We start from the raw sequence: 13,947 nt of genomic DNA on the forward strand, positions 1-13,947 counted from the left end.
TATGAAATGAAAAGTTTCGTCTGAGGCTTTGGAGATGTCCCCGCGAGCTCCTGCGACCTCACCTGCGCTCCTGTACTTAAAGAGGGGGAAACACAGGTTATTTGGAAAGGCAGAGGGCTCTTCCCTGCAGTCTCCATCGTCTCCTGTTACCGAAATAATACCCCGTCGATAGCTTCCCTAACTAGGTCAAAAACCAGCAGAGGCGAAAAATACAAAGATTCTTGAAAAATCACATAGTCCTGTCTTTTCCTAGGAAATGCAGGTTTTCCTAGGTGACGAATTTGGAAGAATCCTGTATCATAAGACCATGTCCGTTTTGAGTGCAGGACTAACACTCTGAAGTGAATTAAATGAAATGAGTTCAATTCATCAAAGGGCAGAACTATCAACAGGGATCTTTGGAAGCCGAGTTTTGAGGTTTCATGCTCATTGATCCAACAGTTTGAAGTTCCGGTTACAATACTTGAATTACTAGCATTAGCGCTCCGTTTTCAAGGTGTTTTCCAGTTACTTGTGTTCTAGGAAGTCGCTTTGATTAAGGTCCTGATGTGACACCTCAATTTCACAAAGTTCCGAGACTCCAAGTGGGGCGGGCTTCCTTGATCTTTAACTCACAACGCTGAATAATAACAAGAAACAAATAAGCTACAGGGCTTTCTGGGTCTTTAAATAACCAGTTATCTGAAGGGACTCCATGTTTCCATCTGTGGAATCCTGCCGTGTATGTAGAAGGTGTGGCTCCTTTTCCACTGGTATCTCCACTGTCTCTTTCCTGCCTGAGGTGTATTCAGTGTACCCAACCAGACGTGCTCTCTCCTCCTGGGCGCCTACCCTCACTGCACTTTGGCTCCACTTGGGACACTCACCCCTGGCCCTCTCACCGCGGCCCAGCCTGCTACAGCTGTGGGCGAGTCTGTGTCAGAGCCCTACCAGGTTCCAAGCTCCAAAAAGTTAAGGGACATCTTTGCATCCCCTTAATTATACCCTGTACTTAACAAATGCTGTAACTTTAATCTTAAAGAGACTAAAAGAGAAAGTAACCCCCCCCCCAGTGTGTTCATGCCACAATCCTTTTTCTCTCTGTTTCTCTATCCCCAGGATTTGGGACATACACACATACCCAGCATGTTTTTCAAGCCCCTCAGGCCAGAACAGTCATCCATATAGGATATACTTAATCACTGTGCTAAGCACTGACCCTAAAAATTATTATCTTAAATGTAATATTAACATTTTGGCAATGACAGCAAAGCATTGTTGAATGGAGCTGATGTTTAGAGCCATTGTATAAAGATGAACATCTGGAGAGACAAACTTTTAACCTATGAACTAAGTTGAGGACAAATGAACAGCACTTGAAAATTAGTGTTGGTTAGAAATCTTTTTTTTTTCTTGCTATAAGAGTGTGTGTGCTCACCAGAAAGAGAGAGATCATTCCAGACAAGGGGAGTTGGTCACGCCCTAATCCCTTCTCCTGCACTCTCTTAGGATTTTGGGTGCTTGTAACACTCACACACACACAAACACACACACACACACACACACACACGCACACACACACACCTGGCATGATTTTGAAGCTGCCAGTCCAGGACTATGAACCATGGTGGGTCATATGAGAGTTCAGGACCTTAACCACCAAAGCCATCTGCTGACCCCAGTGCCTGTGTTTTTTAAGCCACTGTAGTCGAGTTCTTATTACATGTAGCCAAATGCAATTACAACATGACATTTTTATTTGTTTGTATTGTGATTTCTAGTTTCCATATATCATTGTACATCTTTGTGAGGTACGGTGTGATTTTTAAAGCATTACAACATGACATTAAAAAAATTCCCACGAGGGGGCAGGCAGATAGCAGCGCAGCAGTGAAACACACTCTACAAACCTGATCCACAAGGAAGGGTTGCAGGTTCATGTCCAGAAACCTTCCCGAGTGCACTGGGAATGCGTGTGTCCGTGATCCTGAGCCAGCTGAGGCTGGGGGCAGATTGCAGGGTTAAAACCCTGCTGGTTGTGCTTTTTTGCTCCCCTCATGTCTGGCATTCAAGGAAGACGTTAATGAATTATTTTAAAATCCTTTTCGTCGTGTACCATATAGGTCAGTTCATGCAATCCTGAGCCTTAGAAAAACATTACTTAATTTTCTCTAGAAGAGTAAATAACAATGTAACCTGGTATTTCCTTTCTTCTCTTTTTTTGGAGAGGTTTTCACTATGGGGCACGCACACTCACCAGAAAGACAGAGAGAGACAGAAAGTGAGAAATCATCCCCCAGGGGGATGGTCATGCCACAATCCCTTCTCCTCCATTCACTTCTCTTGGACACACACACACACGCGCACACACACACACACACACACACACGCACCCGGCATGAGTTTAAGCCACTGGGTCCGGGACTCAAACCATGGTTGACTACATGGGAGTCCAGTGACATAGTCATTATGCCAACTGCGCAGCAATGATATTTCCACAAAAATATGCTTTTCTCTTGTGTTTTCCTTATACTTATTTCTTTTTAATGATGGACAGAATCTACATTTACAACCCCAGTTACTTCTGAAATGAACAGAGCACTCAGGACTCTCTAGAGAATAGTGGGCTCTTAAACAGAGTGCCTTGGTGCATTTGGCTGAACCATGCTTAAAAAGCTCAGAACAGGACAGAGACACTAGATTTACTTTGTGGTGTCAGTGTTGTTAATGGTCACATAGTTGTTTTGGTTTTAGTTTTTGGTTTGTTTGTTTTCTTGGTTTCCTTTTTAAAAATACTCATTTATTGGTGAAATCTGAGGAAACATTAGAGCCTCCAAGACAGATGAACTGAAGCAAATGAAGAGTAGGGGATGAGGAGCCTTCAAAAAGTTTATAGAGAAATACTACTATGAAAAATCGCAGGAACCAGCAGGTGGCGGAATGGTTACGCTGTTGGACTACCACATAGTCATCTGCGGTTTGAGTCCCAGACCCAGCGGCTTAAACTCACGCTGGGCACATGTCCATGTGTGCCCAAAATCCCAAGAGAAGAATGGAGGAGAAAGGATTACAATGTGGTCATCCCTCACAGCCGGGGGGGGCGGTGATTTCTCACTTTCTGTCTCTCTGGCAAGCACACATGCCCTATGGCAAAAATCTCTCTCAAAAAAAAAAAAAGAAAAACTGCATAGATTTCCATTTATTACAAAATAAGTTTATGAGTAAACTCATATTTTCATTCTTTTTTTCCCAAGAACATTCTGAAGTGTCCTTGTATTGAAGACAACAGACAGAAATATAAGTTATATATTGTTAGTAGGGAAGTCTGTACTCTGTCCTTAGTGTACATACTTTCCGCAACTGATTTACATAGAATTGCATAGAATTATGGGATACTTTCTGCAGACAGACTCCTCGCGATGTTACAGCTTGGGCCGAGGATACAAGTGGAGGCTCTGGCTTTCTTTTAGGGCTCTGTGTCTTCTCTGCCAGTTCTGTCCTACAGCTTATGGGCATGCTGCATTCCTGTGTGTGTGGACACTCTAGCAATATGTCCCATCGCTACCCACCTCTTTCCATCAGCTGCCCCTTAGCCACACCTCCAGTCTGGCGATTACACTCAAAAGGACTGTCACGGAGTAAAGGCCAGAGGCCTGAAAACAGACACAAGCCTGTTTAGGCAGATTCCAGAGTTGCAGGTATTTCATACGTCATCTGTAAAGAGGGTGTAGTTCCACGTGGGTGGGTTCATTTGGTGCTAAGTCAAACACCAGTTAAAAACTTTAAAAATATTGTTAATAATTTAATTGTTGGCTCTCTATATAATGAATGTAGTTTATACTCTGGAATAATTTTTTATTTTTTCTTTTAGAGGGAGAGAGAGAGATTTTTGCTACAGGGTGCATGTGCTCACTGGGGAGACAGAGACAAGAGACAGAAAATGAGAAATCACACCCCCTCCCCCCAGGGGAATGACACACCACAATTCTCCCTCAGGACTCTGGGCATGCACACACATGCATTTCAAGCCATCAGGTCCAGGACTTGAACCATGGTCAGCCACGTGGGAGTCTAGTACCTAAACTACCATGCCATCTGCTGGCCCTACCCTAGAGTAATCTTAAAGGTAGAAAGAAGGAGACATTGGTAGAAGTCTCTAAAGCCCAAGACCCAGTACAGCAGCCCCCCAAGGAGCCTGAATCCAAAGTTCTCAAATACGATGAAGAATAAGCAGTTCAGTTTGTTTCAGATAAGCAACAAATAATTTTCAGTATAAGTATATCCCCTGCAATATTTGCAACATATTTGAACTAAAAAAATCAAAATTATTCATTATCTGAAATTATTTTCTATTCATTTTTATTTAATTTTTTAAAAAAATTTTGCTATGGGGTGTGTATGCTTGCTGGAAAGAGAGCAAAAGAAGTGAGAAATTATCCCCCAAGGGATATGACTATGCCACAGTCCTTTCTACTCCATTCTCCTCTCAAAATTTTGGGCACACAGGGACCAGCAGTTAGCATAATGGCTATGTCGCTGCACTCCTATGTGGTCGACCGCGGTTCAAGTCCCAGATCCGGTGGCTTAAAACTCATGCCGGGCGTGTGTGCATCCATGCCCAAGATCCCGAGAGGAGGATGGGGGGAGGGTGATTTCTCGCTTTCTGTCTCTCTATCTCTCTCTCTCTCTGTCTGACGAGCACACGTGCCCTATGGCAAAAACCTCTCCAAAAAAAAAGAAAAAATTGGGGGCACACATGCATATGCACCTGCCATGTTTTTCAATCCACCAGGTCTGGGACTTGAACCATGAAGTTGACCATCTAAAGTCCAGCTACATTAACCACCACAGCACTTGGCTGGCCCTGTCTGAAATTCTTAATGAGGGTATCCTATATTTTTATTTGCTGAAGCTGACAACCCCACCTGTGTCAAAGGGCATTTCTGCCTCTCTGATTAGGCAAGCATCCAAAACGATATGATATCACAATTTTAAAAAAGTTTTCATGACCCAGGAGAAAGACAAATTCTTCTTGCTTGAACTGTAAAAATAAACAAGAAGGTAAAGGTTAGCAGACTCAAGAAATCAAGAATGAGTTCTGGAGAAAAATTGATTTAATGTCAAATAATTAGCATTTCATTGCTCAAGAAAGTATTGTAGTCATCTTCTTGTATTCTCTTAGCTATGTAAAAGACTGGCTGTGAACATAAACACAAAATAAACAACTTTAGAAATGTGTAGAAATGAGTATCGGTGGGAAAGGGTACTTAACACTAATGGAAGGTTGACATATAAATTCCTGAACATTAACAGGAAGCATTTTCACGTTATTGATTTGGGCTATGCCACGAAAAGACATAGACCATTTAATCTTCCTTACATGTTCTTAAGCCACTCTGCATTTTGCGTGTTTATCAGATTTACATTACAGGCGCTGGGTGGGAGGACAGTGCAGGGAAAGCTGTGGGTGGCTCCTTTTCTTCTGAAGTTTCCACCACCACTCTCCTCAAATGTTTTCATCTTTTTTTTTTTTTAAATCTACCTTTAAGAGTACTCTGATAGGGGCCCGCGTGGTGGTTAAGGCACTGACTCCCACATGGCCAACTGTGGTTTGAGTCCTGGACGTGGGGGCTTGCTTCCTCGCTCTTGCTCTCGCGCTCACGCTCTCTGCCTCTCTCTGGTCAAATTGGAAAATAGGGATAATAAATAAAATTAAATAAATAAAATAATTATTTAAAAAAAAGATTACTCGCGGGTATAAACTGCATTCATTATGTAGAGAGTCAACATTTAAATTATTAACAATATTTTTAAAGCTTTTAACTGATGTTTGACATGGTGTTTTTTGCAAATCATTTCACCCAAACAAGGATAGTTAATATTCCAGAGCACAATGTTCCTCTTACAAAAACAGTGTAGGCTAGAATGATAAGTGCGCGGAATCAAGGCTGAGAAGCAAGAGTGAGTCTATGCCATTGTCACCAAAACACAACTCTGCATGGCCAGATACAGCTCTAAATACTGGAAAATTCAGCTGAGCCATCGCTTAAAAGTCATCACTTAAAAGCATCACCATTCTAGGGGGTCTCATATAAGTTCTGATCCACTCTCATCTCTAAAATCTGGATTCATACTTTGAGATAAAGAGGCTTATTCCATACATTCATTCATTTCAAAAATTTATTTAATTTTGCTAGCCAGGTGGTGTGGTGGTTAAGGCAGCCGGACCCCACGTAACCAACTACACACTTTGAGTCCTGGACCTGGCAACTTGAAAAACGCATCAGGCATGTGTGCATGTGTGCCCAAAATTCTGAGAGGAGATTGAAGGAGAAGGGACTTTAGTGTGGTCATCCTCCTGGGGATGCTTGCTCGCTCTCTCTCTATCTCTGGCAAACACACACACTGTATAGCAAAATTCATTTCAATCTATTTTATTGAAATGCAATTTGCATATCATAACCTTCACCCTTTTAAACTATACAATTCAATGGTTTTTAGCATATTACAACATCATTTTGTTCTTGCTTCCTCCCAACACTACTAAAATTATAATAAAGGAATAAACCTACAAGGACAAAGAGAATGTGAGAAGCTACATAATGATCATTGATTTTTCAGATCTGGGAAAGCTAAATGCTCAGCGGGCAGTGGGGAAAGCCAAGAAGAACCTAATTTACACTGCAGAACTTCCAAAAAGCACAGGCCGTGGCATCAGGGATCTGTGGATGCAAAAAGAGAGTGAGGCTCAAACGGGAAGATGAGTTGAAAGTCTGCTTAGGAGGGTCCCGATTCCTTCCTCTCCCCTGCAAAAAAGACTTGGGTGATTTTTCTAAAGAAGGAAATTGGACAATCTCTTGACTAGAAGACAGTAAGGTTATCTGAGGGTGAGGATTTCCTACTGCAAGTAGAGAAATTCATTAGCAGTCCACAGCATGAAAGCTGGGATGTCCAGCTTCCCTCTTTTTCATTTCCAGATTTCTGACAGCCAGGCCTGCACCCTGAAAGAAGGAGGCTGAATGGTGTCTCTCTTTATCTCAGCAGTTTGACACATCCAAGAGAAAAGAACTGAAAATGTTGACAGTGGGTAAGCCAGGTCACCTACCCTTCAAACTCCTTGTCCACAAGTCTCTCCAGTTACCCGAGGGACCCGTCAGCTGCTTGATGCCCATGTCAGGTAGGCGTGAGTGGACAGAGCACTGCAGGAGGAACAATAGTGACCAAAATACACACACTAAAAAGTCAACATATAGGTAAGAAATTACACATGGAAAAGAAAACTGTTAACGCTGTCATTAAATTCAGAGAGATAAGTAAAGCTGTACAAAAAACAGAAAACAGACAGAGAACAAAGCACTCTTGGAAATTAAATATACTACCAGTAGACATGAAAACTCTGTGGTAGGTGGAATAAAGACCTCCCTAAAATGTCTATGTCTTAATCCCCAGAACCATGACAAAAAGAGACTTTACAAATATGATTAAAATTAGAGATGTTGAGACAAGAAAATTATCCTGGATTATCAAGTGGACTCAATATAATTACATGAGCTCTTAAGAGCTGAGAATCTTGTGGCTGAAGGCTGAGAGAGGCCACAACAGAAAACAACAGTAGAGATTAAAAAGCATGAGAGGACTTGACCCACTTTGGGCTGCTTTGAAGATGGAAGAAAGGATCCATGAGCAAAGGAATGTGGGTGGCCTCTAGAAATGGAAAAGCCCCTCAGCTGACATCCATCAAGAAAACGGTGGGGGAGGAGGGTAGCAGATGGCATGGTGGTTAAGGTGTTTGACTCCCACATGGCTAATTGTGGTTTGCGTCCTGAATCTGGAGGCTTCCTTTCTCTCTCTCTCTCTCTCTCTCTCTCTCTCTCTCTCCCTCACACACACACACACACACACACACACACACACACACTGCCCCTCTCTGGCCAAATGACAATAAATAAATAAAGTTAAATTTAAAAAAAAAAAGTTTAGGGAACCAGCAGTTAGCGTAATGGCTATGTCGCTGGACTCCCACGTAGTCAACCGCGGTTCGTGTCCCGGACCCAGTGGCTTAAAACTCACGCCGGGCGCGTGTGCGTGCGTGCCCAAGATCCCGAGAGGAGAATGGAGGAGAAGGGATTGCGGCGTGACCATCCCCCCTGGGGGGTGATTTCTCGCTTTCTGTCTCTATGTCTCTCTCTGTCTGTCTGGCGAGCGCACGCGCCCTACAGTGAAAATCTCTCCAAAAAAAAAAAAGTTTAAAAAAAAGAAAACTGGGAAAGTGACTTTAAAAAAAAAGAAAAAGAAAAAGAAAGAAAACAGGGACTTCAGTCCTACAGTCACGTCCTGCTGGCTTCTGCCAATAGCCTGAATAAGCCAAGGGCCTCCATAAGAACGTAGTCTCCAGACACCTTGACCTTCGTCCAGTAAGACCCATGTTAGATAGATATCTGAGAATTGTAAGATGGCACACTTCTGTTATTTCAAGCCACTCCACAGATAGTTTAGAATATCAGGTCAAATAAATTTCCTAGATAAAAAAAATGAAGATCTAAAATAATAAAGAAAAAAATACAATAAAAGTAGAAGATTGATCCCAGAGGTCCAATATTCAGAAAGGAGCTCAAGAGAGAGATAGAGAAAAAAAAGAAAATCAACAATAAAATAATGAAAGGAATTCCCCCAAGCTGAAAAAAAGTGATTTCCAAATTGATAGGACTCAAGGAGAGCCTAAAACAGGCATATATTGGTGAAATTTAGAGCACTGGGACCAAAAATCCCACAAGTCTTAGAGATGAAGAAAAAATGTCACATTCAACCTAGAAAGAACTACGAAAGGTTTTGGGAGCCAGTAGGAGGCATAGTGGTTAGGGTGCTGAATTTCCACATGGCCAACAGTAGTTTAAGTCCCACACCTGGAGGCTTGAAAAATCATGCCAGCCATGTGTGTACACATACCCAAAATCCAGGAAGAGAATGGAGGAAAAGGGATTGTGGCATGGCCATCTCTCCTGTGGAGTGATTTCTCACTTTCTCTCTCACTGTCTCTCTCCAGCAAGCACACACGCCCTATGGTAAAAACCTTATTAAAAGAATTCCTTGGACCTTTGAACAAGACAAGAAGACAATGAAGTCTTTCCCTTAATTAGCTAGAAAAAAAGTGATTTCATCTTATTTTTTCTTTGTACTGAAGAGACAAAATGGGAGTGGGAAAGAAAGTTAAGGGTCTGAAACAGTGAGGGGTAAATAAAAGATATAATCTGTCATCATTCATAGTGGAAAATTGATGGATAATGCCTAAAACCAGAAATAACAATATTTATAAGTTATTTAAGATAGGAAAGAAAAACAAAAAAAACTAAAACTGAAAAGGAAATTATTTGAAAGTGATTACCTCCAAGGAAGAAAATGCCAAGGGTAAGGGGTGGACTGCAGTCGTTTTTTGCAACAAGCTTGGTTTGCTGCTAAATGTTATAGAATCTCTTAATTCACGTTTTCCAAAGTGAGCTCTTGGTGTGATGTAACTTTCAAGTTTCTATCATAAAATAAGTTTATTTTGGTTGCTCATCCATTAGGAAAATGAATTGAAGAGAAGTCTGATGCTGAGAGACAGTGTGAGAAAGGTAAAGTATTGTTACTCGCCACACAAAATGTTTTGATGACTGTTACATCGGGTCTCTGGCACATAGACTGTGAGATGGAGATTGTGTGCAGAGGGTTTATCGGTGAGCGCTCTGAAGATGAGACCTATGGGAGAGAGAAGCAAGCAGAGTTAGGTGGAGGAGGCAGGAATGAGTGTGATCCAGTCATAACAAAGGCTTCACCTCATCCCTCCAGGAGCTCCAGAGCGGCGAGGATCCTTCAGAGTTGTCACAGATTGAAGCAAAAGGCCCTGCCTTTATTTCACCCTCACGTTGACCCATCTAGGAAGTGGGTTGCCCTCAGGAAATGATCTTGGGCAAGGTGGTTTTCTGTGGGTGAGGGCAGTTCTTATAGAGGAACTTCACTGAGACTTGTCAGCTACGAGGACCACTAACATAGTAATAAGAGAAGCTGGGTGGCACCACTCCGTATCCTCTTCAGGCATATATTCTAGGAGGGCTCTTCAAACAGTTCATCCTAACCCCACCCCCACCCCACACAGCCTGGTGATTAAACTTCATCCTCCCCCCACCCCCACCCCACACAGCCTGGTGATTAAGAGAACTGGATCCTACCTGCCCCACTTTGATTCAAGTCCCAGCCCCAGCGGCTTGAGAAGCATTGTGTGTGTGCCTAAAATTCTCACAGTAAGGAGACATGGAGGAAAAGGGATTGCAGCAGGACCATGCCCCAGGGAGAGGGACACTAACTTTCTTCCTCTCACTCACTGGTTCTCTCTCTCTCTCACTCTGGTGAGCAAACATGCCCTCTGGCAATTAAAAAAATTCATGGAAAATACTTATCAAAAATGATACATGGATTTCAAAATGTTTCACACCAAAATAAACTGTACTTACTTGTTATAACATTTCTAAACAGGGTCTATTTTAAGGTACAAAGAAGGATAAGCTACCAGTTTTTAAAACATCCCTATCAAAGCAACATGAATTCTGCTAAAATCGAAGCAAGAACAATCATCAAATTTATGATGGTGCTTGGGTGAAAAAAAGAGTGAAATCACTGATGCTTCATGGAACATTAATGGGGGAAATACCCCCAAAAGAAATCAGCAGTTAACAAATGGGTAACTTGTTATTTTTTTTTATTTTTTCTTTTGGAGAGGTTTGTACTATAGGGCACGTGCGCTCACCAGACAGACAGAGAGAGACAGAGAGACAGAAAGCGAGAAATCACTCCCCGGGGGGGATGGCCACGCCGCAATCCCTTCTCCTCCATTCTCCTCTCGGGATCTTGGGCACGCACGCACACGCACCCGGCATGAGTTTTAAGCCACCGGGTCCGGGACGTGAACCGAGGTCGACTACATGGGAGTCCAGCGACATAGCCATAACGCTAACTGCTGGTCCCCACTTGTTTTAAGAAGGGACATAACAACGTTGAAGTTAATGTTAAAGATGAGACCTACCCTAGCACATTACCCACATCAATTTATGGAGGGAAAAATCAATCTTGTTTGTGCCCTAATTAAAGAGAACTGATGATTAACAGAAGAAATACTAGCCGATATCACAGACAACTCCACCGGCTCAACTTACACAATCTGACTAAAAAATTAAAATGGAGCAAACACTCTGATCGCTGGGTGTCAAAACTGCCATGCCTGCATCAGCTAGGAAGAGCAGAGTTTTCAATGGATATTTCACACAAGTGGGACTGGAGAATTGTAGCAAGAAATGATACATGGCTTTACCAGAGTGATCCTAAAGACAAAACGCAATCAAAACCACCAAGAGGTGGAAGCGATCCAGGGAAAGCAAATTGGACCAGTCAAAAACAAAGATGATATCAACAGTTTTGGGGATGCTCGAGGCATTTTTCCCATTGACTTTCTAAAGGGCGAAAGAACAATAACATCTGCTTATTAGGAGAGTGCTTTAGAAAGTTAGCCAAAGCTTTAGCAGGCAAAAGACACCAGGGGAAGCTTCCCCAGAGACTCTTTCTCCACAAGTATGATGCTCCCACTTATTCCTCTGATCAAACAAGGGCAATTTTGGGGGAGTTTTGATGAGGAATCATTAGGCATCTACTTTTAGTCCTGAAATCTCCTTCTGACTTCTTTTTGTTTCCTTATCTTAAAAAAAAATTATCAAAGGCCCTCATTTTTCTTCAGTTAGTATAAAAAAGACTGCATTGATGGGGTCAGCAGATGGTGTAATGGTTATGTCACTGGATTCCCACATGGCCAACCACAGTTCGAGTCCCAGAGGCTTAAAACACACAATGAGTGCATGCCCAAAATCCCAAGAGGAGAATGGAGGAGAGAGGATTATGGCATGACCATCCCCCCAAGAGGTGATTTCTCACTTTCTATATCTCTGTCTCTATCTCTCCAGTAAGCGCATGCACTCTATAGCAAAAATCTCTCTCTAAAAAAAAAAAAAAAAAAAAAAGACTGCATGGATGTGGTTAGATTCCCGGGAGTCTCCATTCTTTAGGGATGGACTAAATAGCAGGTATCACCACTTATAAAAGTGTCTTCAGCTTGATGAAGATTATACTGAGAAATCAAGTTTGTATCTGTTTGCTGTTTTTGCTGTAGGGTATGTGAACTCACAGAGAGAGAGAGAGAAATGAGAAATCACCCCGAGGGGAAAGCCACACCACAATCCCTTCTTCTCCATTCTCCTCTTAAGATTTTGGGCACGCATACACACACCCAGCGTGATTTTTAAGGCACCAGGTCCAGGTCCCTAACTATACTGTTAGCCATGTGAAAATCCAGCTTCTTAACCTCCACACCACCTGTCGGCCCTGTATTTTTTTTTCCTTTTTATGAGAGAGGTTTTTGCTATAGGGCGTGTGCGCTCGCCAGAAAGACAGAGAGAGACAGAAAGACAGAAAGCACGAAATCACCCCCCAGGGAGAATGGCCACGCCGCAATCCCTTCTCCTCCATTCTCCTCTTGGGATCCTGGGCACGTAGGCACACGCGCCCAGCGTGAGTTTAAGCCGCCGGGTCTGGGATTCAAACCATGGTCAACTACATGGGAGTCCAGCGACATAGCCATTATACTAACTGCTGGTCCCAGCCCTGTATTTTTTAAGTTCCATTTTCCATGAACTTTTTGAAGTTCTCTTGTATATACTTCTTGGACTTTTCTACCTATATTATAAATTATTAATATGAGTCACAGTAGAACTAAGAAGTGGTAAGCAACGAAATAAAAACTAAACGTACTTTCTAATAAAATTGAAATTTAAGAATATGGAGAAAATCTGGACCAGTAGGTACCTAGGTGATAAAGTTGCCGGATTCCCACTTCGTTGACCGCAGTTCAAATCCTGGACCTGGTGGCTTGCTTTCTTACTTTCCCCTTCTCTCGCTCTCTCTGTCTCCTTGGTCAGATTAAAAATAATAATAGTAACAAATAAGATTAAATAAATAAATAATTTTAAAAAAATAAAAAATAACACTAAGAATATGGAGAAAAATGGGGCCAGCAGTTGGTGTGGCGGTTAAGACACTGGACTCCCACAAGGCCAACCATGACTCAAGTCCCAGACCTGGCAGCTTGCGAATCACGCTGGGTGCATGTACACGCATGCCGAGAACCCTGAGAGGAGAATACGAGGAGAAGGGACTGTGGTGTGGCCATTCCCCTAGGGGTGGGGGTAATTTCTCACTTTCCCTCTCATTTTCTCTCTGTCTCTCTGTCTCTCTGATGCACCCTATGTCTAAATAAATAAATACATTAGAGAAAAATGTTCTACTACCCAGATGTTAGCACCTTGATCCAGAATCTTCCTCCGAGGGCCAAAAATGTACTCCTAATGACGTTGTAGTGACCAAAATATTTTCAAAGCTCCAAAAGAATGTTTACTCATGGTGTATCTTAAGCCCAGCTCTACTTCTCATGCCTCCCCTCCCCCCAATAAAAGAAAGAAAAGAAAAATATCTAAGCCATTTCGTGGACTTTGTTCTAAAGCCCGAGATTACAACAGAGTAAGTGTCCTACCTTAGCCTGCTGTTGTGTTGCTAACAGAAACCCCTGGGACTGAGTGATTTATAAAAAACAGAGGTTTGTTCTGCCCACAGTTTGGAAGTCCCAGGTCCAGAAGGCCATATCTGGTGGGCGTCTTGCAAAGTCCCTATTCTTTTCCATAGCAAAAGTGAAGCAGAGTGGCTATCTGTGAGTCTCCCCATTCTAGTGAACCCACCAGAACTCAATTATGGGGCCCTGCCCTAGTGACTTGAATTCTAAACTCTCCCTAAAGGACCCACCTCTTTTTTTTTTTTTTTGGAGAGGTTTTTGCTATAGGGCGTGTGCGCTCACCAGACAGACAGAGAGAGACAGAGACAGAAAGCGAGAAATCACCC

Source organism: Tupaia chinensis, unplaced genomic scaffold (genome assembly GCF_000334495.1).
Source record: "Tupaia chinensis unplaced genomic scaffold, TupChi_1.0 Scaffold146445_1, whole genome shotgun sequence".
Classification (NCBI taxonomy): Eukaryota; Metazoa; Chordata; class Mammalia; order Scandentia; family Tupaiidae; genus Tupaia; species Tupaia belangeri.